General features: G+C 43.2%; 2 protein-coding genes across 10 annotated transcripts in view; one reads left to right on the top strand and one right to left on the bottom strand.

Moving 5' to 3' along the window:
- PKP4 (plakophilin 4) overlaps positions 1 to 1,707 on the bottom strand; it is a 241,943-nt gene extending 240,236 nt beyond the window's left edge. For 5 of the 9 annotated variants that reach the window (XM_084642560.1, XM_084642567.1, XM_084642566.1 and 2 more), the window contains exon 1: positions 1,558 to 1,707. The gene's annotated coding sequence lies outside the window, so the exon portion shown is untranslated. Of the gene's footprint in view, positions 1 to 771; positions 791 to 1,557 lie in introns of those variants that run through there. The other 4 variants (XM_084642562.1, XM_084642563.1, XM_084642570.1 and 1 more) reach the window with 3 other exon arrangements.
- A 390-nt stretch (positions 1,708 to 2,097) lies between these two features.
- Positions 2,098 to 26,000, top strand: part of CCDC148 (coiled-coil domain containing 148) — a 169,599-nt gene continuing 145,696 nt past the window's right edge. Inside the window, exon 1 of the mRNA XM_084642703.1 lies at positions 2,098 to 2,180. The gene's annotated coding sequence lies outside the window, so the exon portion shown is untranslated. The remainder of the gene's footprint in view (positions 2,181 to 26,000) is intronic.

The following is a 26,000-nucleotide window of genomic DNA, read 5'->3' as shown; positions in this document are numbered from 1 at the left end:
TAGTACCAGACCGTTCTATCTGTCCCATCTCTGGCAAAACACTGCCTCTCTGTTCCTTTTCATTACGTATTACGTGAGAGTATAAATACAAGCTGAGTATGATAAAGAGCGGTAGTTCATGTTAAACAAGAAGGATCCATGCACAGAAATATTTTCCAGATTAGATCGCCGTTCACAAGTATTAACAAAAACATATAGCGAAATGTGTGTTGCGGCAACACCACACACGATGAACATTTTTCTTCTCCTCCCGCCCGCCCCGCCGCTACCACCACCAAGCTTCTGCAGCTCGGTTAAGGAACATACACCAAACAATTTAAATACCAATTGCACAAATGTTTCAGCAAAAACTTGGCGCAGAAATCAAAGGCCCTTGATAACGGGGAGGAAGTGAATATCCAGCCTTGCTCAACTCGGGTGCGGTGAGGGACAAGTAACCTTCAAACTGATCTCATCGCGGAGAAATGCAGCGAGAATCTAATCTGAACCTATGCAATGCCATGCCGAAGGCATTAAGGCAAGCAGCCACCGCTCCTGCCCGCTCAGCAGCATGGAAACACAGAGAGGTTCGCTAGCTCCCGGGTAGATGCTCTAGTGACCTTTGACTATTGGAGGAGAGCTGGGCAAGGAGCGATCTGTTGCAGCGCGTTGTGTGCGCGCTTCCCCTGGCGCATTCCTCGCATTCCAGCACAATCTAAAGCCCCAGGAACAAACAGCGTGTGTCCCCCTCGCCTCCCCCGGCCCCACACACGGTACGAGCCGCACACCTGCCTTCTCATCCGCCCTGCGCTCCGCTCCGCAAGCGCCGTTTGTCGCACTCCTGGAACATGCCGGCAAAAGCAGGCAGCCTTCTGCCCCCTCCCCACGGGGCTCCGTGAGCGCAGAGGGGCAGTTCCGTGCGCCTGCCACCTAGACTCTTAGCGCGGGGAAGGGGTTAGAGGAGACGGTGGCTGCGTTCATACAGCCTTAGCCCAAGCAAAGCCAATTTTACAGGGAAACGGAAGGCTGAAAGGAAACACGAGCTTGGGAGGGCCGGGGGGAGAAAAGGTCTGGGCGACAGAGGTTAAGAATAGAGACGGCGTTAGGGGGAGAGTTTTGGGAAAGGAGTCAGGCCAAAGGCGGGGCGTTTTGGGGGCGATCAGATGAAGAGCCAGGCCTGGGCGGAGGAGAAGATTTGGGGGGCTATGGGTAAGGCTGGGGGAGGGAAGCGAGACTAGTGCGGGAAGAAACAGGCTAAGGGGGAAGGATGGGGGGGGGGGGTTATGGGAAAGAGACAGACCAAAAAGGGGGAGGCTGGGGGTGGCCAAGTGGGGGCACAGGGTTGTTAGGGGTGAAAAGACAGAGATCTCGAGGGGAAGGGATCTGGGGGTGAAGGGAGAGACAGGGAGCCACGACCCCCTCAGGGAGACTCAACCTGTCTCCTCGGCTCCCTACAGCTGGTTATGCTCCCTGCTGGCTCAGCCTCCCCTCTGATCCGGAGCCAGGTCCCCGCCCCAGGGTACCCCCCCCCCCAGAGTGGCCCCCCGAGGCCTCCCATGTCCCCGGAGCCTCACTCACCGCGCAGATGACACCGCTGGCAAGGGCTGGAGGCGCGGAGGGGCCCCAGCTGTAGCCTCCCCGCTGGGCCGGGCCCTACCCCGGGGTCTCCATGGTGGTGCCGCCGCCACCGCCGAGTCCCGACCCCCTTTCAGCCTAGTCTCCCTAGTCCCTCCTCCCACCACGGACGTCAGCACACGGGCCTGCCTTGTGCTGCAATGTTATTGGAAGATCCCTGCTCAGGGCCGCACCCTATTGGTCACTGCCTTATATTAAACCACCCAATGAGCCGGCTACTTGAGGTTTCTATGGTTACCGATGCTGTGATGGGGCTGAGTGGAAGGACTTGGACTCGGAGCTGCAGTTCCTTGAGGCTCGGGTGTGTGCGACGGAAGGGGGGCGGGAATCGGGAATCACTAGGTCACTGGGGGAGAGGGAAGGCCCCGGGCGGAGAAAGGTCACTGGGCGGGAGGAGGGGAGCCGGTGGGAGGGGGAGGGTAACTGGGTAGGATAAGGTCCTTTTCCACGCTCTGGAGGCTTTTCAAGCAGAAGCACCTGCACTGCTAGGGATTTACACGGGAGCCAGCACGCTGCAGTCCTGCCCTGGCTTGGTGATTGTCAAACTCGCCTGCCTCGCTGGAAAGGTGAGGCGCGAGGAAAGGAAACGCTTTGACAACGTGGTGCAAAATCCCCAAAGCTCCCACCCTAGTAGTGAAGTTTGCCCCAGACCATTTCTGCTAGTAAGTAAGGGTGGGTGGGGGTCTCCTAAGACACCATCTAAGAATCCATCCTCCTCCTTCTGGTAACTGTGAATCTCAGCCTTGATTTCAGCTCTAACTCCCCCTTCCCCTCCCTCCCCCATGAGGCTTGGCTCTGGGTGAGCAGCTGCTGTTCCTGTATGTTGTATAAGTGGGCCTGGTGAGAGAATGGCTGTCCATAGCTATAGATATATTGGAATGGCTCATATATTTAGCCATGAGCAAGAGCAAATATAATAGGACTTAAGAATACTTCCTACCTGGAAGACGGGGAGATGCAGCAATTAGTCACAAAATGGCTACTTTAGAACTGCAGCTGCTTGACTCTTCCAAATTTAAAGGGGCAGCCTGAGAAAAGTATGCTGGGCAAAATGCTCCTATTAAAGGGCAACCCTTTAGTAGAGTCAGCAAAGGCCAGCAAGTTACTAAGGAAATGGTGCCTGCTAAAGAAATAATATCTGCAGCATGCATCACTGCAGCCTTATAGGTCCTAAACAGATCATACATAGCATTATCTGACTACTACGTTTTTTGTTGTGGTACTGTCCTGCCTATGTGAGGTGAATGTAAAGATTCTTCTGTGGGCTCAAACTTTTGTGATGAGTTATTGCCTGTCTATGGAATCAGCTAGACTTCAGTTTCTGTGTTATTTATATAATATATATGTAAACCATCTTTCAACCTATGTTTTGCTCTGATAACTTTAATCTTGGTCTATTAATTGTGGTGCTGATAATGTGGGAAGCTAAATCATAAAATGCATTTATCATAGATCTTTAAGCATGTTGCCTACTCGCTGTCTTCTGATCTTATATAAAATAGATGACTTTAAAAATATTAGGGGTGAATCTGGCACTCTTGGAAAGTATTAACAAGACCCCGCTGGAGACTGAAGTTCTCTCTTCCCCCAGACCAGCTACAGCAGGGGTGAGCAACCTTTGTGGCCCATGGGCTACATCTGGCTATGGAAACTGTATGGTGGGCCATGAATGCTCATGAAATTTGGGGTTGGGGTGAGGGCTCCAGCTGGGGGGTGCAGGCTGTGGAGTGGGGCCAGAAACTAGGCATTCAGGGTGCAGGAGGGGGCTCTGGGCTGGAAAGGCAGGTTGTGGAGATTGGGGACTCCAACTGGGAGTGCGGGCTCTGGGGTGGGGCTGGGGATAAGGTGTTGGGGTGCAGCAGGGTGCTCTGTGCTGGCAGAGAGGGGGATCAGGTTTGGGGCATGGGAGGGGTTTAGGGGTGCAGGCTCTGGGTGGCACTTACCTCAAGCAGCTTGTGGAAGCAGTGGCATGTTGTCCCTCTGGCTCCTACGCAGAGGCGTGGCCAGGCAGCTCTGCATACTGCACCATCCACAGGCGCTGCCCCTGCAGCTCCTATTGGCCATGTTTCCTGGCCAATGGGAGCTGCGGAGGTGGCACTTGAGGTGGGGGCAACATGTGGAGCCCCTTGGCTGCCCCTACGCTTAGGAGCTGGAGGAGGGACATGCCTCTGCTTCCAAGAGCCGTGCGGAGCCAGGGCACACATGGAGTAGGGCAAGCCTGAGACCCTGCTCCCCAACGGGAGCTCGAGGGCTGGATTAAAACATCTGAAGGGCCAGATGTGGCCCCTGGGCTGTAGTTTGCCCATGCCTGAGCTACAATATGGGAAATGACAGTACAAGCTTCCCTACAATGTACCACAACTCTGACCTGAGGGGATCACTTCTAGGTGTAGGAGGGGTATTCAGTCTCCTCCAGTTCTACTTAGTCTTTGACCACTTTGCTTATACAGTTGGTAAGGCTTTCAACTGTGACTTTGTGTTGGATACTTTGCAGTGACTAGTTGTGAAATGAAACCAACAACTCATTTTACATGAATTACTAAGCAATCCTCAGGTAATCGGTTCTGTCACACTAGTAACATGGGCCAAATTAAAACCTGTGACCTGCAGGTGAATGCTCCTTGGGCTTGATTCTGAACTCAAGGACACTGGTTTTATACTGGTATAACTTCATTTGGAACTGTTTCTGATTTTCACCAGTGTAAGTGAGATCAGAACAAGTCAATCTCATTTACTGCTCATGTAAGTCAGCCAGTGCTCTAAATAGGTGGTTTCTCAATATTTATTAAAGGAAAATCCCTCCCATCACTTACAGTAGGGAAAAATGGGGTCTAAATGCAAGTTCAATATGCAAATTTTAGTGTAATAGTAATTACTATAATTCTCAATCTCTTCTCTATATGCAGTGAATTCACAATGATTGGGGGGTTAGTTCTGCGCTGTGCCTCTTGAGCGGCACAACACAGAGAATGGCTTTTATGCCACTTTGCCCATGAGCTATCTTTGCCTCCTTTCAATTCTGAGTGACTCAAAGGACAGCTGCAACACCTAATATAAACTGGTTGTGGGGCAGCTGAAAATCCTTGAAGTCGCATGCTTTATGGGCCATCCCAGCATATCACTTGTGCTGGGGCTTCCAAGGGGGGGAAGCACGGTCTTGCTTACAGTGACTCTACACTGTACCTGCAGTGAGCTAGTTTCCACCCAGCCTACTTCAAGAACAGGGGATTGAGTCTGTCCAAGCTGGTTTTGGTAGTAATGGGAAGATGGAGAATGGCAAATTATTTGGTGAGATCCTGCCAGATTTGAAAGCCTGTAAAAGATCATTTTCTTTATCAGTGAAGCACAATAATTTCAGACCTGTTCTTAGCCACAGATTCATACAAAGTAAGGGTAGAAGGGACCATTAGATCATCGACTTTGGCCTTCTGTACATCACAAGCCATTAAATTTCACTAGTTACCTCTGTATTGACCCCAATAACTTGTGTTTGCTAAAGCATATCTTCCCAAAAGGTATCTAGTGTTGATCTGAAAACATCAAGAGGAAGAGAATCTACATTTCCCTTGGTAGTCTCTTCCAGTGGTTAATCACATTTGCTGTCAAAAATTTGTTCATAATTTCTAATTTGAATTTGTCTGGCTTCATCTTCCTTTAGTTTTTGTTATGCCTTTCCCAGGATTTGACTTGAGTGTAAAAGTATGGAGCCCTGCAGGAGCCCCAAACCCTCTCCCTCCCCTCCCCCGAGGCATCCAGGGCCAGCTGCAGCCGCGCCTCCTCTCCCCAGATGCCAAGCCACCCAGAGAAATGCGTGCATTTCTCTTCTCCAGAAGACACTTTTGCTATGCCCCATGCAGGTTCTGGGGCAGCTGATGAGGCAGTAGCACAGGGGTTCTCAAACTGGGGGTCGGGAGCCCTCAGGGGCTCATGAGGTTCTTACATGGGGGGGTTGCGAGGTGTCAACCTCCACCCCAACCCTGCTTTGCCTCCAGCATTTATAATGGTGTTAAATACAGTAAAAAGTGTTTTTAATTTATAAGGGGGGGTGGGTTGAACTCAGAGGCTTGCTATGTGAAAGGGGTCACCGGTAAAGTGTGAGAACCACTGTGTAGCACATACTGCCTCCTCATTCACCCTGGAACCTGTATGGGGCATAATCAATCAAAAACTTCCCCCCAAAATCCTACAACCAGGCTGAGCCTCTTCTGGCCTATTGTACCTACCGCCCATATGTAAAAGCATGATATACTTGCTTAATCTCAATATCCTTAACAGAGGACTCTGTCTCCAGTGCATTCACTAGTAAGTCCTAGAAGAATTTGATGTCATTTGTTCCTTCTGAAGTCTGGGATTCCTATGGCTCTTAAATCTGGTCTCTTAAAAGTATTCTCTGGGTCTTCCAGTCTTTTGGATGAGCAGTTTAGTTCAGTGATATCTGGTGACTGCTTTATTGGTGCTGTTATCCTCCTACCTTTCCAGTCATTAATGAGTTTCTGCTTAATTTCTCCTGTTTAATTTATCCTGTCCAAATTAGTCTAGCTTTTTCACAGAGGTTCTCAATACTTTCAAAATTCTACCATGCCTAGCTTTAATTTTGAGCTAATACTCTTACATTTGGGATCCTCTTACCTGGATGAGTGCAGAGGAGCACCTTTGGCTGTTGGTAGAGTAGTGGGAACTGCAGAAGCAGAGGGCCTAATCTGTGAAATGTTGGATTATGAAGATAAACATCAGTGACCCTCAAACTGTACTGTACTTTACTGATAAAATAGGTAAAGATTTAAAAAATCCAGAAATCTCATTCAGATGCTGAGGTTACAGGACTTTGATTAGTTGGAGAGAGTGTGAACCTCATGGAAAGAAAGCTGACCAAATGAGCATCTGCAAGATAAATCATTTAGATGTGTATGTTTAAGTAGAAATGTTTTGATTTCAAAATGGTTATTAGAAGTCTATTAGTTGATGTTTGTTTGAATTGCTCAGTGTCACGATCCCAATAGTGATAGAATCGACTTGAGTTCATTTGTTTTCTGCAATCCCATTGGTTAAAATGTAGTAAATTTCTCATACACTTAATAAAAGGCCTGTTTCTCAGTTCTAATGTCCTAGCAGTAATGTGACATTTTGTTACTTGTCAGTCAGATCATTTTTTACTATAAAGAACACAGCTTTCATTCAAAAAAGCAGCATGACTTAATAGTATGCTTTAATATAGGTATAACTTTGTTTACCATATTACTTTTTAACTATGATAGTTGGAGGGGGGAAGGAATGGTCTGGATACTGTCAAATAATTACGTTCACCTTTTTAATTGGTTTTTTCTTCTCCATTTCTTTGTTAAAGCATCAGTTTTGAGCATTTGGCTCTTGATCCTACAAGGTGCTGAGCATAGTTACCCAACACACGGTAGGATGCTGTTTATTACTGCAGCCAACTAAGCAGGGTTGTTCAGTACCCAAAGTGGGTATTCCAGTGAGAAGATCTGAGGCAGAATTAAGAGCCAAGTATGATTCTAAATGAGGAAAGAGGGTAATTAGCAACTATCTTGGCCTAAAGTTATTCCCAGTTCCAGCCTTATAATAACTTTAAGAAAATACACTCAGCAGCAGGATATAATCAATTTTGGAGAGCACAGGCAGCAGTAACTCTTCATAGGCAAAGTTGTGCTAGGGTCCATTGCAGCCCCTACAAACTGCAGTGGCTCCCAATATGTCCACAAACCTACTTATCTGCTTGTTAAGATCTAGTTTTATATTGTGGTGTATAAATTTAAGCTATAGTGAGTAAATTACCAAATGCCAAAATTCTTCCCATTAGGCCAGGGATACAGAAGTCCAAGCTATGAGCCTTAACATGGAAGCTGCAAAAAGAAAATTGGATTCTAGCTATAAGTTTTCTTATTTACCACTCTTGGAAACCTAACCTCAGCCATAAAAATTATGTAACTAACAGTGTGGTAGCAGAGAGGACTATGCATTCATTCAGTTAGGTGTTCCATTTTGTTGTCACCAAATGCTGCTATGTACACAAATCAACAAAAATGTGTTCATCAGGAATAACAAAACTTATTACAGCATAAAACAATCATAGGACTAGAAGGGACCTCAAGGGGTTGACTGGAAGAGACCTCAAGAGGTCTTCTAGTCCAGTCCCCTGCACTCAAGGCAGGACTGATTATTATCTAGACCATCCCTGACATGTGTTTGTCTAACCTGCTCTTCTTAATCTCCAATGATGGCGATTCCACAACCTCCCGAGGCAATTTGTTCCAGTGCTTAACTACCCTGACAGGAAGTTTTTCCTAATGTTCAACCTAAACTGCCTTCACTGCAATTTAAACCCACTGCTTCTTGTTCTATCCTCTGAGGTTAAGGAGAACATTTTTTTTCTCCTTCCTCCTTGTAACAATGTACTTGATAACTGTTATGTCCCCTTTTGCAGTCTTCTCTTCTCCAGACTAAACTGGAATACTCCAGCTGAGGCCTAATCAGTGTGGAGTAGAGTGGAAGAATTACTACTTGTGTTTGCTTACAACACTCCTGATAATTCATCCCAGAACGATGTTTGTGGGGTGTGTGGGTTTTTTATATTTATTTAGCAACAGTCTTACACTGACTCATAGTTAGCTTGTGATCCACTATAACTGCCAGATCTTTCTGCAGTACTCCTTCCTAGGTTAAAAGAAAAGGAGTACTTGTGGCACCTTAGAGACTAACAAATTTATTTGAGCATAAGCTTTCATGAGCTACAGCTCATATTTCTCATTTGTATGTGTGCAACTTTGGAGGATGGATCCCTCAAGTATAGTAACCAACTTCCCAAGTGGAGTACTATGCACTTTTCCTTATTGAATTTCATCCTATATACTTTCATTCTCGGTGCAGTACCCTTTAGGTAGGATCCAGTGACGCTTTGCTTCACAACAGTGATTTAAATAACGTGCACAGAAGTGGCAATTTTCAGATGGAACTGCTGAATAACTCATTCTGGGCTGCTTTAATTGTTCTATATCAAAATGTACTATTGAATGTGTTTTTAGACTCCACTGGCTTTACAGGTGGTGCCAATGCACCCATCTCAGATGTTTTATCAATGTTACATAAACTACACCAAGTATTCTGATGTGGCAAATGGCTTTAATTAAAAAAAAAAGCCATGTGACTTTAGGATTGTTTAAGTGTTTCTCAATGGCAGTGTTAACATGGTCTTACCTAAAATGTTTATGAAAATTGCTTATTATTTTTATTTGTTGATAAAAGCTTATTTGTAAAATGTACATCATTATATAAACTAATGGATGTTTTGATAGCTATTTTAAAAATATTGCAGTTAAATTACTGCAGGTTAACTGATTTTATCATGTAAATCAATTGCTTCATGCAGGTAAATATGAATACATATACTAATCTTTTTGGCATTCTCCTAGGTTTTTAATACTGAGAAACAGTTTTGATAGCAAATCCTATGTCTGATCCAAAGTCCTTTGAAGTCAATGGGAGTTTTATATTCTGGCCCTGTGAGCAGGGTTAGTTGGTGTGGTGGTAAAAACACCTGAGCCCTGGCTATACTAATGCTTCCACTATTCCTATTGTCAGTGGTGAATTACAGGACCAGTTTTGCTACCATAGACAATGCAGTTCTGCAAAGCTGTTGAGCAAGGTGACTTAACTAAATCCTGATCCTATGAAATGTGGTAAAATTGTGCTCAACATCGTGCTTAATGTTCCTTCGCCTTCTTGAAAAGATCAAGCTACTTAAGCACCCCTGCAATATAATGCCACTGGTCCTCTCTTTCAAACTGTATGTAACCTCATTCTAGGTTACTTCTGTGATCTTCTTTCCTCCTTACTCAAAGCTTCTGCATATTAGCTTCCTTGTCATCCTTCTCTCTCTCATCTTGATGCTTTCTTCCATGCTGCTTTTACACCTGGAACTCTCTCCTTCTCCTGGTGTACCAAGCAATCACCCTTTCATGCAAATCCCTAATGAAAACCCACTTCTGTGAAGCTCTTTAATGCTAATCCACCATATAACACTTTTTTTAATAACAGCACTATTACTGTAGAAATCCAATTCCTGGTAATCTATTTCATTACATGTATCTAAAGTATTGTTTGGTCTATCTAGATTAGAGTATTTGGGGAGGGAACTGTCTCTTCCATTATGTTCAGAATAACTCCAAGAATATACTTCATCTGTACTTTATCTTGGAGAGTGCTGAGCACTCTGATGCCTACACAGCAAAACACTAACTTGTGTCTACATGCACTTAAAGTTAAGCATGGGGGTTAGTGCTTTGCTAGATTGGAGCTGAAGCGATCAGGACTTTGGAGGGTGGATCCCTCAACTTAGACAATCCTTAAATATACAGACAGGGCAAGTATAGTAACCATATTTAAAAAGGGGAGTGAAGAGGACCCGAGTAATTCAGCTTTTCTTTGATACCTAGAAAGATACCAGAATAATTATTAAACTCAGTTTGTAATCATCTGAAGGATAATAGGGCTATAAGGAATAGCCAATGTGGATTTCTCAAGAAAAAAGCATGTCACACCCACAGCACTGACTTTCCAAAGTACTGGGGGGTGCTCGACCCCTAGGTCCCATCCCACTCCACTTTTCTAACAGCACCCCTGGAGTTGCCACTTATAGTTACACCAGTCTGATTTCAGGGTTTTTGTCAGGGTTACTGGCCTAGTGGATAGGGAGAAAGCAGTAGATATGAAAGAGCTGGGGGATTTATTTTATTTTATTTTTTATTTTTTTTTGTAAGGCTTTTGACAAGGTTCCACATGACCTTCTCAAAAGCAAATTAGGGAAATGTGGCCTAGATGTTGAAAGACAGTACTCAAAGATTAGTTGTCAGTGGTTGCTGTAAACTGGGAGGGCATATCTAGTTGACAGGTTTCAGAGTAACAGCTGTGTTAGTCTGTATTCGCAAAAAGAAAAGGAGTACTTGTGGCACCTCAGAGACTAACCAATTTATTTGAGCATGAGCTTTCATGAGCTACAGCTCACTTCATCGGATGCATACCATGGAAACTGCAGCAGACTTTATATACACACAGAGAATATGAAACAATACCTCCTCCCACCCCACTGTCCTGCTGGTAATACTTTATCTAAAGTGATCATCAAGTTGAGCCATTTCCAGCACAAATCCAGGTTTTCTCACCCTCCACCCCCCCCACACACAAACTCACTCTCCTGCTGGCAATAGCTCATCCAAACTGACCACTCTCCAAGTTTAAATCCAAGTTTAACCAGAACGTCGGGGTGGGGGGGGAGGGGTAGGAAAAAACAAGGGGAAATAGGCTACCTTGCATAATGACTTAGCCACTCCCAGTCTCTATTTAAGCCTAAATTAATAGTATCTAATTTGCAAATGAATTCTAATTCAGCAGTTTCTCGCTGGAGTCTGGATTTGAAGTTTTTTTGTTTTAAGATTTAGAACAATCTTAAAACAAAAACTTCAAATCCAGACTCCAGCGAGAAACTGCTGAATTAGAATTCATTTGCAAATTAGATACTATTAATTTAGGCTTAAATAGAGACTGGGAGTGGCTATTTCCCCTTGTTTTTTCCTACCCCTACCCCCCCCCCCGACGTTCTGGTTAAACTTGGATTTAAACTTGGAGAGTGGTCAGTTTGGATGAGCTATTGCCAGCAGGAGAGTGAGTTTGTGTGTGTGTCCCCAGGAAAAAGGTGGGGGGGTGAGAGAGCCTGGATTTGTGCTGGAAATGGCCCACCTTGATTATCATGCACATTGTAGGGAGAGTGGTCACTCTGGATGAGCTATTACCAGCAGGAGAGTGAGTTTGTGTGTGGGGGGTGGAGGGTGAGAACCTGGATTTGTGCTGGAAATGGCCCACCTTGATGATCACTTTAGATAAGCTATTACCAGCAGGACAGTGGGGTGGGAGGAGGTATTGTTTCATGATCTGTGTGTGTATAAAGTCTGCTGCAGTTTCCACGGTATGCATCCGATGAAGTGAGCTGTAGCTCACGAAAGCTCATGCTCAAATAAATTGGTTAGTCTCTAAGGTGCCACAAGTACTCCTTTTCTTTTTGCATATCTAGTTGGTTCCTGGGTCTGCTATTAGTCAATATTTTCATTAATGACTTGGATAATGGAGGTGGAGAGTAGTTTATAAAATGTGGGGATTACACCAAGCTGAGAGGGGTTGCTAGCACTTTGTCAAGGTCCTTTTGAATTCTAGTCCTGTCCTCCAAACTGGAGAATTGATCTGAATTCACACTAGTCTTCACTGAATTTCATCTTGTTGAAGTATTATATTTAAGAAGGAATAATCAAATGTACACAGTGGTGGATTAAGATATATTGGGGCCTGGGGCACAGAACACTTGGGGGGACCCACATCCCTCCCAGCCATGGACCACTGTGGGGAGCCCTGGATACCCTCAGAGGCAGTGATGCAGGCCAGGGGCAGCTCTCAGGCACCCCAGCTGCCTGCCCAAGGCAGGAGCAGGGTCTGGGGCTCCCCACAGCTGCCTGGGCTCCCTGGGCCTAGGGCACTGGTCCCCAAACTGGGTGCACTGCCCTGGAGGGGCATGGAGGAACATTCAGTGGTGCGCAGTAGGGCCTAGCCCTACTCCCAGCTCTGCTCTGCCCCCAGCCCGAGCTGTGGCTCTGCTCTTGGCCACACCCCCACTCAGTTCTTGACTGCAGGCCCTAGTTCCGGGGACAGAGGGGGCATGGACTGAGTAGGGGGGAGGGCATGACTGGAAAAGTTTGGGGACCCCTGGCCTAGGGTAACCATACATCCTGTTTTGGCCCCAACTGTCCTGACCTTTTCTGGCAAAACTGGGCATTTGTCCCATTTGCTCTTTCCAACTGATCACCAGTTGGCAAGAGCAAACAGGACAAATGCCCAGTTTTGCCAAAAAGGAGCTATCGGGGTGAGTGGTGGGGCTCAGGCCAGCCCTGGGAAGGGGGGCTTTGGCAAGTGGCTCATGCCAGCCCCATGCTGGCAAGGCGGAAAGGGAGAAGGGGCTTGGATGAGCTCCATGCTGCAGGGGGTAAGGGATAGGGGAGAGGGGGGCTTGCTCCAATGCCAGGTGGGGGACCCTCAGTTGAGTGCCATGCAGGTGGGGGGGCCCTTGGTCCAGCATGGGGTGGGCAGGGGGGGAGGACCTTGACCCAGCTCAGTGTGGGGCTTGGGCAAGCAGCGCTCAGCCAGCTCTGCCTGGGGAGGGGGGATATTGCTCACCACCCTTCCACAGGGTTCCAGTTGGGGTGGAGGCAGGGCCTCAGGGGGTGTGGGGGGAGAGATGGGGAGCAGAGGGTGGGGCTAGAGTTCCATCTGCTCCTGTGTGGCCCCCAAATTGGCTGGGGCCCCTGGGCATGGGCCCTGTCACCACATTCAGTAATCCACCACTGAATGCACAAATACTGTACAAAATGGGAAATTCACTGATGAGGCAGTAGTACTACTGAAAAGGATCTGGGGGGTTATTATGGATCACAAGCTGAATGTGAGCCAGCTATGTGGTACAGTTGAGAGAAAAAGGCTAATATTATTCTGTGGTGTATTTATTAACAGGGGACTCCTATAAGACATGGGAGGTAAATATTCTGCTGTACTTGGTGTGACAGGTTCCCCACAGGGTGCCACTTGAAACTGGGATACCACTGAGCCCTCTGACCCATCAGCCTGGGCTCCATGCTGGGGTAAGTTGCCAGGCTCTCCAAGCTTGCTGTTTCTCCTGCTCACACACAGATAGGGACACACCCAGTTGCAGCTTCATACACAGATGCTGAGATCAGCTCTGCACGGGAAGGCTCAGCTAAGGCACCTCCCAGTTGATAAGACTCACGCTCCCCTCTAGAATATAAACACAATTATACCATCTTGTGCTGCACAGGGAACTCTACAGCATAAGCTCATAAAATTCATCCCCTCCCTCAGTGTGGAGAGAGAGATGCAACAGTGTTCTGCTGCAAATTATAATTTCCATACTAGTTTTAGACCAAACAAGTTTATTAACTAAAAAAGATTTTAAGTGATTGCAAACAGATCAAAGCAGATTACCTTAGTAAATAAATAAAACTGCGAACTGAGCTTAACCTACTAGGTAGGTAGGATATGAAATAAGCCAATTCTCACCCTGAGTGGTAAACAGGCTTGCAGATTCTTAAGGCGCAAGTTGCCTTGGCTTTCCCAAGCTAAAAAGCCCTCTAGCCTGGGACCATAACTTCCAGTAGTTCAGTCCTTGCCTGTCGGGTGTTGCCAGGTGTGTTGTAGGAAGAGTGAGGTCCCATCATGATGTCATAGTCCCCTTTTTATATCTGCTTCCCACTTGCTGGAAAGCTCTTTTGTTGTGACCTGAGTCAAACAGTTCGCATTGTGTAGTGCTGTATCTGAGAGGTTTCTGTTGTACACAGTTCCTGGGGTAATCCTTGTGCTTGTGTGCATTTCCTCAGTAAGCTATTTACATATTTGGCCTTTTTACTGTTACACTCACAAGTAGCCTTTCAAGTATATTCAACCTCGCATCGTGTTTCAGTAACACATACGTAGCCTAACTTCACATACGACGATAGCACATACAATCCAACAAGATATTACTGTCTAGAAGATTGATACCTCACAAGGCATACTTTGTACAAAACATATCTTAATTATATGACCGTGATTAAATATTGGTGTCACACTTGGTACTGCTGCAGCCTTAGCTGTAGTATTTTTTCATTATATGTGCCACACTTTAGGTAAGATGTGGATAAATTGGAGAAAGACCAGAGGAGAGCAGAAGAATGATAAAAGGCTTAAAAAACATGATCTATGAGTGAAGACTTTGAGCATGTTTAATCTTGAGAAAAGAAAACTTGGGGGATCTGAGAAGAGTCTTCAAATATGTTAAGAACTGCTATAAAGAGGAGTGTGATCAGTTGTTCTCCATGTCCACTGAAGATAGGATTAGCAGTCCTCTTAATATGCAGCAAGGGAGATTTAGGTTAGCTATTAGGAAAAACTTTCTAACTACAAGGATGTTCAGCTCTGGAATTAGGTAGCAGTGAGGTTTAAGTACAGCCTAGAAAGACCAATACCTATCAGGGATGTGGACTAGGTATGCTTGGTCTTGCCTCAGCATGGGAAGGATGCACTAAAATAACTAGGACATCTTCAGGTCCCTTCCAGCCCTACTTTTCTGAGTCTGTTTTTTCCTTCCCAGTTTTGGCCTTTTCTATTTGACTAATATTTTGTTCTGAGTTACTTTACTAGCTTGCAAAAAGAAAAGGAGTACTAGTGGCATCTTAGAGACTAACCAATTTATTTGAGCATAAGCTTTCGTGGGCGACAGCTCACTTCCACGGATGCATTCACTAGAAAATACAGTAAGTAGATTTATATACACACAGAAAATGAAAAAATGGGTGTTACCATACACACTGTAAGGAGAGTGATCACTTAAGATGAGCTATTACCAGTAGGAGAGCTGATGGGAGGAGTGGGGAAGAAAACCTTTTGTAGTGATAATCAAGGTGGGCCATTTCCAGCAGTTAACAGGAACGTCTGAGGAACGGGGGTGGGGGGGAAGGAAATAAACATGGGGAAATAGTTTTACCTTGAGTAATCACACATCCACTCCCAGTCTCTATTCAAGTTCTAAGTTAATTAGAATTCCAATTCAGCAGTCTCTCATTGGAGTCTGTTTTTGAAGTTTTTTTGTTGTAATATTGCGACCTTTAGGTCTGAAATCGAGTGGCCAGAGAAATTGATGTGTTCTCTGACTGGCTTATGAATGTTATAATTCTTGACATTTATTCTTTTATGTAGAGACTGTCCAGTTTGACCAATGTACATGGCAGAGGGGCATTGCTGGCACATGACCGCATATATCACATTGGTAGATGTACAGGTGAACGAGCCTCTGATAGTGTGGCTGTGATTCAGCCCTATGATGGTGTCCCCTGAATAGATATGTGGACACAGTGGGCAACGGGCTTTGTTGCAAGGATAGGTTCCTGGGTTAGTGGTTCTGTTGTGTGGTGTGTGGTTGCTGGTAAGTATTTGCTTCAGGTTGGGGGGCTGTCTGTAAGCAAGGACTGGTCTGTCTCCCAAGATCTGTGAGTGATGGGTCGTCCTTCAGGATAGGTTGTGGATCCTTGATGCGTTGGCAAGGTTTTAGTTGGGGGCTGAAGGTGACGGCTAGTGGCGTTCTGTTATTTTCTTCGTTAGGCCTGTCCTGTAGTAGGTGACTTCTGGGTACTCTTCTGGCTCTGTCAGTCTGTTTCTTCACTTCAGCAGGTGGGTATTGTAGTTGTAAGAAGGCTTGATAGAGATCTTGTAGGTGTTTGCCTCTGTCTGAGGGATTGGAGCAAATGCAGTTGTATCGTAGAGCTTGGCTGTAGACAATGGAGCGTGTGGTGTGGTCTGGGTGAAAGCTGGAGGCATGTAGGTAGGAATAGTGGTCAGTAGGTTTCTGGTATAGGGTGGTGTTTATGTGAGCATCGCTTATTAGCACCGTAGTGTCCAGGAAGTGGATCTCTTGTGTGAACTGGTCCAGGTTGAGGTTGATGGTAGGATGGAAATTATTGAAATCACCCCCCACCCCCCCACTCCTGCTGGTAAAATCTCATCTTAAGTGATCACTCTCCTTACAGTGTGTATCATAACACCCATTTTTTTTATGTTCTGTATGTATATAAATCTCCTCACTGTGTTTTCCACTGAATGCATCCGATGAAGTGAGCTGGAGCTCACGAAAGCTTATGCTCAAATAAATTGGTTAGTCTCCTAAGGTGCCACTAGTACTCCTTTTTTTCTTTTTGCGAATACAGACTAACACGGCTGCTACTCTGAAACCTGTCGTTTTACTAGCTTGGTATGTTTTTCATACACATTAAACTTACTGTGCTATGTGTCAGAGCTCTGGGAAGATGCGTACTACTACAAAGAGGACAAAAAACTTTTTGTTGGTCAGACAAAATGATGGTTTTATTTCTTCTTAACAGAAAGGTAGATATATTAATCTAAATATTTGGAAACTGGAAGATTTCCTCTTTTGATTTTAACAGATACAAGGCAGGTCAAGTTTTGGACTTTGTTTCATTAATGTTCTTAAAGTAGGAAACCCCAAGCAAATTTCAATTACTTGCTCTATGCTTATTTGCACTGTAATTTCGGTTCTTTGCTTTTATGGATTGAATGCTTTATAATTCAAAACTGATGATCTAGTCCCCTCTTAAGGGACGGCAGAGACATTTAGACTCAAAATGTGGGGCTGCAACAGATGAGATTTAAGCAGTGCTGCTGGAACTAGGAGTGCTGGAGGTGCTCCTGCACCCTCCGACTTGAAGTAGTAATGACAAACACCAGATACATGGTTTCCATCATCAGCACCCCCGCTATAAAAATTGTTCTAGCAATCCTGGATTTAAAAGCCAATATTAAAATAAAATATTGGACAAGCTCTTATTGGACCAATTTCTGTTGGTGTAATACAAGCTTTCGAGCTACACAGAGCTCTTGTTCAGGTTCTGGTTCACCTTGTCTCCCACAGCCTGGAACCAACACTGCTACAACAACACTGAAAACAACACAAGAGAACACTTGCATAGGATAGTGGTTTCCAGCTGGTAGATAAATGCCTTGGTTTTGTTTTACATTTATCAAAAATAAATATCCAGGCAAAGCCAAGATGTCTGTTTTTAATGCATCAAGCATTGGTTCTATGGTAGAGTCATTGTAATAGGACACTATTTCTGTTGTACTAAATGAGTGATGCAGATTTAATCGGATGGATGCTGGTGCAATAGAGTGATAGCTGTCCAATGTTCTGGTATGGTAAAGCGGGTTTTTATGTGGGTTGGAGAACAAGCAAGATCTATTATCTGAGTAAATCTAAAGGTCTGTTTATCAACAACTTTAGTGTTGACAGGTTTCAGAGTAACAGCCGTGTTAGTCTGTATTCGCAAAAAGAAAAGGAGTACTTGTGGCACCTTAGAGACTAACCAATTTATTTGAGCATGAGCTTTCGTGAGCTACAGCTCACTTCATCGGATGCATGCCGTGGAAACTCTAGCAGACTTTATATATACACAGAGAATATGAAAAAATACCTCCTTCCACCCCACTGTCCTGCTGGTAATAGCTTATCTAAAGTGATCATCAGGTGGGCCATTTCCAGCACAAATCCAGGTTTTCTCACCCTCCACCCCCCACACAAATTCACTCTCCTGCTGGTGATAGCCCATCCAAAGTGACAACTCTTTACACAATGTGCATGATAATAAAGTTGGGCCATTTCCTGCACAAATCCAGGTTCTCTCACCCCCCTCCCAAAAACCACACACACAAACTCACTATCCTGCTGGTAATAGCTCATCCAAAGTGACCATTCTCCCTACAATGTGCATAATTAAGGTGGGCCATTTCCAGCACAAATCCAGGTTTTCTCACATCCCCCCCCCCCACCCCCATACACACACACAAACTCACTCTCCTGCTGGTAAAACCCCTTCAAAACTGACCACTCTCCAAGTTTAAATCCAAGTTAAACCAGAACATCTGGGGGGAGGGGGGGGGTAGGAAAAAACAATTTTCCTCTTGAAAGCTCATGCTCCAATAAATTGGTTAGTCTCTAAGGTGCCACAAGTACTCCTTTTCTTTTAGTGTTGTGGGGTTTTTTGGTTGTGTGTTGTGTGGTTTTTTTTTTTTTTTTTTAAATCAAGCAGTTGCAAGTGTCTGATGTATAACTGAGGCTCTAGGCTGAAGGCACCTTACCACTTGAAGTGTGGCTGTTCCTTAACTGCACATCTTGAAGTATGTTCTACTTGTAACTTATTTATCTTTCACATTTTACAGAGAAATATTTAGGGCGAGGAGTAAAGGCAAATTTCTTTTTTTAATTTAAAAAGTTATTGTTAAAATACTACTTTTTTAATGTACTGAATCCTAAAATCTAGGGGTGAAATCCTGACCCTGTTAAAGTCAATGAGAGTTCTAAGGGTTCATCTACACTGCAATTAAAAAAACCCACTGCACTGAGTCTCAAAGCCTGGGCCAATTGACTTGGAATTGTGGGGCTAAGATTGCAGTGTAGGTGTTCAGGCTTGGGCAGGAGCCCTGGCTCTGAAACCCTGCGATGGCAGTGGGTCTTGAGAGCCTGGGCTCAAGTCTAAGCCTACACTGTAATTTTTAGCCCTGAACCTCACAAGCCTAAGTCAGCTGACGTGGGCGAGCAGCGGTCTTTCATTGTAGTGTAGATATACATTAAAGGACCAGGATTTCACCCAAATGTGTATGAGGAACTTACAGGAAATATCTGCACTGAAACCAGCAGCTTTTGTTAGAACAGTACTTTCTCTCTGCTGAGCCTTTGAGACTGACAGGCATACTGTCTGCTGCTGGCTAACTTCTAAATGGATGCATTTGGTCAGCAGAAATTGGCTGTATAGGGGGGTTGTTTTTTTAGAAAAACAAAGCACCAGCTGAATTGTGAGATTCAAAGTAGCTTGGCAGACATAGGTGACTTCAGTTCCTGCTCTTTCATGTCCCCTTTCAGCTCTTTTTAAACCAATTGTCATGTTTGTTTTTTGCCTTATTTGTTAATTCTCAGTGTATGATGTTGCCTTTAGATTCATTTATTTCAGGTGTGATAGTTCAGATGTGACATTACAATATGCTGATATGAAGGATATGAGCTCATTTTTGTTTGTTTTGTGGACAAAGTATCCCATAAATCCAACCAGCTTCATATTTAAATGTTACTGATCTTGATCTTTAGGTTAAATTTCATTTAACAAAGACTTAATGAGATGTGATTTCTGGTATCTGACTTTATTTCTACAAATACTTCATCCTTTTTTGTTTAAAGACTGCACATTTGCATGATATTGAGAGGGGAATTTTCCATAGATGTTTTACTACTAGAGCATAAAACTATCTATTTGTAATAGTGTGCTCCTCTGTGTGAAGAGGAGGATGTGTGTCTGAGACTGTTGGTAGCACTTGTGAAGAGAAATACTGTGAATAGATGTTCTCAGGTAGCTGGTTGAATTGACAGAAGGGAATGACTGTGATTAAGGATAATAGGTATTTCGTTCTTTTTACTCCCAGCCTTGCATCAAGAAGTGGTTCTTCCTCATTTATTCTGATTTCCCTTCTTAATCCATTGTTTTACTCAATATAACTAACAGAGAACCACCACAATTATACATTCATATCCTCTTCTGAATCGCAACATGCAATGGCAAGTAATTGATAGGTCCTTTAAACCTGAACTATCAGACCAAAAGTTCAGTAAACCATATAAACATATTCAAAGCCCCTGAAAGAAATGGTACTGAAGAAAGAGGGTTCCTGAACATCAGGAAGAAATTTTTTTTTATTTGAACACCACATGCATATAAGCTGTGTCTACATTCAAAAAATCATCAGCTAAGTTCCCACTGGTGCTCCATTGGGAACCTTAAGGGTAGACAAACCTCTAGTGGCATCTGGTATTTTTAGTTCTGTATGGTAAGCTATTTGCAATAGTGGTAGCACTGGTGGAGAGTAGACAAGTCTATAATATAGTATCTTCAGTGACACATGCCAGTGTGAATTACACAGCCTTCAACCACCCAGATAGTACAGATACATACTACAGTGCCACTGCTTGATATGCTATTAATTTTTGTAGTAAAAATTTTACTCTTATATTTTGTATCAACATTTTCATATTGCTATATAACAGGACATTCCTGGCTTTGTATTAAAAGGAAACTATCCATTTTACCTTTTTTAGTCAGTTTCTGAGATTACCTTTTTGAATAGTATGTCCTGAAAACTATTTAATATTCCTTTTCTTGAAAAAGAATTTTTTGATCTCCTGATGGATTTGAACCAAGATAGAAACTGACAAACTAAAGGCTGATTCTGCAAATATTTGTTCCATTGAATTAAATAGGTGAAATCCTTGTCCCATTAAAGTCAATGGCAAAACTCTCATGCATTACATAACCCATGTGGGTCATTGAGCCTTCAGCCACCCAAGAAGTGCTTATAACAATTTACCCAAATTAAGGGCCCGATCTTGCTCCCATCAAAGTCATTTGTAAAACTTCCATTGATCTCAGTTGGAGCAGGATGGATCCTTCAGAGTATATCCATCCCAGTTCAGAAAATATTTAGGTGTGCTTAAGTTCTGTTTACTTCAGTGGGATATAGATGTGTATTAAGCATGTGCTTTAATTGCTTTGTTGAATAGGGGACATAATCCTGCACTCTTTTCAGACAGGCCATTTAGTCATTGGGAGCTTATCTAAAGAAGGAATTTGGGGTCAGGCCTGAACTTTGTATACAATGAAACCTTTTCCACATGAAGACTCGGAATAGTATCGTAATTAAACAAATACCTGTAGTAAGTAATCTGAATGAAAAGTCATATATGTAGTAGTAATAAAACATTAAAATTATCAACATGAACAGGAATTCAGGATTAGTAATTTTTACTGTTAACTAAAAAGTTTAGTTACGGCTGACTGTAGAAGTGGCTGACTTGGCAGTACTTCAAAACATATAATTTTCTCTGTATGAAAGACTTCTGTTCAGTGTCTATTTCCTTTATTCGTCTTGTGTAATTTTTCTTTCTAAGATGCATCAAGGCTTCCAGCTTTGAGGCTTTATTGAAGTTTCAACAAATCCTTGAAACTGAGTCTGAATTTGCATAGGGACTCTCATAGTGGAGAAAAGTTTCAGATGTATCAAATTTAAAACAGAAATCCATTTTAATTTTCATTTCTTTAATCATTTGTCTTGCTACATTTTCTAGTTATTGAACACAAAACAGAGGCTTAAACAAGGGCTTGCTCTTTCTCAACCCCATCATATTTTCTTTAGAGAAATCACAAAGTCAACATTATGACATTAGAATAATTTCCATTGAAAGAGATTGAGATCAAACAGAAGCTTATAACCTCATTATAGGATAGAGGAACAGCTAGGCTGGGAGGGAATAAGCTCTTACCTAATCATATCTGAAACAATAGCAACAAAAATACTGAAAACAGGCCAATTAAATTGCTTTTATATAAATTCTTCTCCCTCAAGTTTGCTCTGATATTCCTTTCTCAAAGGAATGAAGGCTACTGAAACCTTATTAAAACACTGACAGTGCGTCAGAAGTATGAGACAGTGGCATTAAAAAAAAAAAAAAAATCTGAGGATGGAGACCATCTTGGGTTAAGATGGTCTTATTAGTGGCCTCATTATGCTTTCCAAACAAAGAAGCACCACCACAATGGTGTTTCCGATGAAGGCCATCACCTTCCACATGGACAGGGTGCAGAGGATGGAGTCCAGCCAGCCCATCACCGAGAGCGCCATGTCCAAGTTCTGGAGCCCTGCTGAGGCCATGATTGAGTGGGAAGGCACCTGTGTCTCTGCAGTAACTCTCTCCAAGGTCCGGTTCCCACCCCTAAGCTCCAGCACACTGGCTCCGCAAAGGCATGGTTCCTGTCATTAGAAGCTCAAGGTATAAAGTCAGGCAGACATTTAGAGGGAAGGGGTACAGATATATAGAATAAAACAGCCAAGGTGGTGTTGACCTCAACTGGATAAGGTTGTATATAAGGTTATAATAAAACAATTATTCCTCAAACTTTTCCTCCATCAGCTAATTTCCTGTAGATCTTGAATATGGAGAGTAGGCTTGCAGATGAGCTTAGGAAGACTATTGTACAAATAGTGGATAATAAGGTTGGACAGAAAATAAGAGGATGAAGCTGAGCTGCCCAGACTAGAGTAACAGAATTTTTTTATCTAGGCTTGGTGAGAGAGTAGGCAGCTTGGTCCTTGTGCTCTATATACAGTCAGAAAGGACACTTTGCATAGCAGTTAGGAGCAACTGGAAGAGAGAGGGAAGAGTCTCATAAGCCCCCAGAGAAACTTTTTTCCTCTGAACCAACAATCACTTTTCCCTCTCAAACTAGGATGCTCTCCCTGAAGCAAGAGGTTGCCCCATTTATGAACTAATTTTGACATCTGAGATTGATAACTAGCTTATTGTTGATCTGTTGACTTGATACTGTCAGAGGACAAGACTATTTATTTGACTCTCAGAGGAAGTATGTTTATGGTTGTAGGAAAAAATAACTACATCCCCCCTCCCCCCAATGGTCCCTAATTACATACTATTTTCAAATGTTAACACTGAGCATTTAAGTAAAACTTTTTCATTTCCTGACTTGAGAGCTTTATTGTGCAATGGTGTTTGGTTTTTGGTACATTTTTTTTTTTTTTAAATTTTCACTGCACTTTTCATCCATAGATTTCAAAGTACATCTTGATAGGAAAATAACCCTTTGGTTACTATTTTCAAAATGGGCGCTAATTTTGTACTCTTTGGTTCTGATTGCCCAACTTGAGACACTCTTGGGCTGATATTCAAATGTGGTGATACTGAGGAGTTTTGGTAGCCCTTTACTTCAGCAGATTGGGGCCACCATGTATCACGTTGGGCAGTGGCTTCTTTATATTTAAAAAAAAAAATCTGACCATTTCTGCTGGACCTCCATTTTCTCCTCTGTAAAATGGAAGAGTGATATCTGCCCTCCTTTATTAAATACTACTTAGGAATTAAAAGTCCATTACCCAATGAGGCCTATGATCTCTTCCTTGGCTCCCCTTACGTTAGCAAACTTGGTGGATCTCTGTACAGAAACCAGCTCCATGCTTCCCTCTGACCTACTGGAAACCCCTATACTCCATGCTTCCCTCTGACCTACTGGAAACCCCTATACTCCAATCCATGGGTATCCAGATACATGGATCTGCGTGGCCAGGAAGATAGAAAGGGTGAAGCAGGTTGGCAACTCTCCATAACGTCCCCCTGAAACCTTCAGAAATTTCCCTATGGATCATGCTTACCTTGTCAGTAACAATTTTCTATGCTGTTGACCTCAAGTTCTCTTCATTCTTCTTTCCACCATAACGAAAGTCATGTTGCCAGAGGAGTAGCAAGGGAGTAATGAAGAGCTGGGCATTAGGATCTCTACAGGACTGCACCATAATGCAGAGTGATATGTTGTGCATCTTAGGATACCCATATGTATGTTTGAGTCTTGCCCCTGCCTTTACAAGGATGAGTGGAATGATATGATTAAGTTGAAACTCCCCTTGTGCCTAACTAAACATGTGTATATGTTCCTTTTGAAACATAAAAAATTAAAAGAAAAAAGCTAATTTCATGTTACCTATGTCTCTGGAATTTTTTTCATTATAGAAAATATTGAACATAAAGATTTAGGACCAAATTTTCTAAATCTAGAGCCAGAACTCTGATTTTAATTAAATCAGTGCCAGGCTTTCCACACTCTTAGATCAAACTTTTTTTAATGTTGTCAAGGTTCCTTCCCCACTCTGAACTCTAGGGTAAAGATGTGGGGACCTGCATGGAAAAACCCCCTAACTGTTTTTTACCAGCTTAGGTTAAAACTTCCCCAAGGTACTATTACCTTTTTGTCCCTGGACCTTATTGCTGCCACCACCAAGCGTCTAACAAATATAACAGGGAAAGAGCCCACTTGGAAATGCCTCCCCCCCCCAAATGCTCCCAAGCCCTACACCCCCTTTCCTGGGGAAGGCTTGATAAAAATCCTCACCAATTTGCATAGGTGAACACAGACCCAAACCCTTGGATCTTAAGAATAATGAAAAAGCAATCAGGGTCTTAAAAGAAGAATTTTAATGAAAAAAAAAAAGTAAAAGAATCACCTCTGTAAAATCAGGATGGTAAATACCTTACAGGGTAATCCGATGCAAAACATAGAGAATCCCTCTAGGCTAAACCTTAAGTTACAAAAGACACAAACAGGAATATACATTCCATTCAGCACAACTTATTTTATCAGCCGTTTAAACAAAACCGAATCTAACACATCTAACTAGATTGCGTATTCACCCTTTACATAAATTCTAACCTGCATTCCTGCTCAGGTCGTGGCAAAAGACAACACAGACAGAGAGAACCCTTTGTTTTCCCCCCTGCCCCAGCTTTGAAAGTATTTTGTCTCCTCATTGGTCATTTTGGTAAGGTGCCAGCAAGGTTGTCTTAGCTTCTTAACCCTTTACAGGTGAAAGGGTTTTTCCTCTGGCCAGGAGGGATTTAAAGTTGTTTACCCTTCCCTTTATATTTATGACATGTCAATATGCTCAAATCTAGGTCAGATGGTACAATGGGAGGAAATATTAAGTCTGCAGCATTTTGGAAAAAACGTAAGATTCAGATCACAATTTCTCTGAAAAAGAATGCAAGAAAGAAGTGGCCAGCATAGCTTCACAAGGGACTGCTTACAGAACTGAGGACAAAGTAAACCCACTGCTGAAAATGGAAGTGTGGAAGGAACCAAATATGGAGATTCAAGTAAAGCCTGACTAGCAAAAAATTTGGGTAGTGTTTAATTAAAAAAACAAAAAGTAATGCTAGTCAAAAGATAATAAGAAAAGGTATTTACAACCATGTTGGGGCAAAATAAAGAGAAATTAGGCCCATCAATAAATCAAGAGAGATTTAATCAACATTACTTTAAAAATGGCTGAGGTACTTAACTGTCTTCTGAATTTGATCAACTGAAATAATAATAATAAAGTTAGTACAAAAGTTTCTGGTTGCATTAAGTTCTAAATATGTCTCAGTTAAATCTATAATACAAATGTAGTTAGGAATTGTGTGTACGCAGGGGGCTTCCTTAAAAACTTAAGCCAATAAAGCGTAAGATTTTCCAAATCATCCAAGTGACTTAAGCACCTGAGTCCCATTGGAAGTTGATGGGACTTATGCTCTTAAAGTACTGAGATGCATTGGAAAATCCCATCCAAAGAAATTACTATAATGCTTAAATATATTTTTCTTTTTTATATATTAAAAATCTGTACTGTTCTACTACTAACTCAGCCTAGCAGACCAAGCAGCCTCAGAATTGAAAGATGAATAACTTTCAGCATGGAACTGAAAACTCTGGATCATACCATGCAGTCCTTAGGCAATACTGAGGCCTTGTCTACACTATAGTTTTGTTGACAAAACAGTGGAGGTGTACACTGTGCAATGCTTCTCCCACCAATGTAACTCTTGCTACATTGACACAACAAAACCACCTTGACGAGCAGCATAGAGCTTTTTGCGCCTAAGTTAGAACAATGGAGTGTCAGTGTAGATGATGCACTTGCTTATGTCACCCTAAGTGGCCTTCAGGAGGTGTCCCACAGTGCCCATCATGGCTGCTCTGGTCAGTGATTTCGACTCTGCTGCCCTGAGCCAGGTACACAGGCATATGCTTCTCCCCTTTTACAGCTTTAGGAATTCTTGAAGTTCTACTTCCTGCTCACTCTGTGTAGAGAGTTCACACAGCATCTTCTCAGCTGATCATGCCAGC

This window comes from Lepidochelys olivacea (genome assembly GCF_965140295.1).
Source record: "Lepidochelys olivacea isolate rLepOli2 genome assembly, chromosome: 11".
Lineage (NCBI taxonomy): Eukaryota > Metazoa > Chordata > Testudines > Cheloniidae > Lepidochelys > Lepidochelys olivacea.
This window is presented reverse-complemented; position numbering and strand designations above follow the sequence as displayed.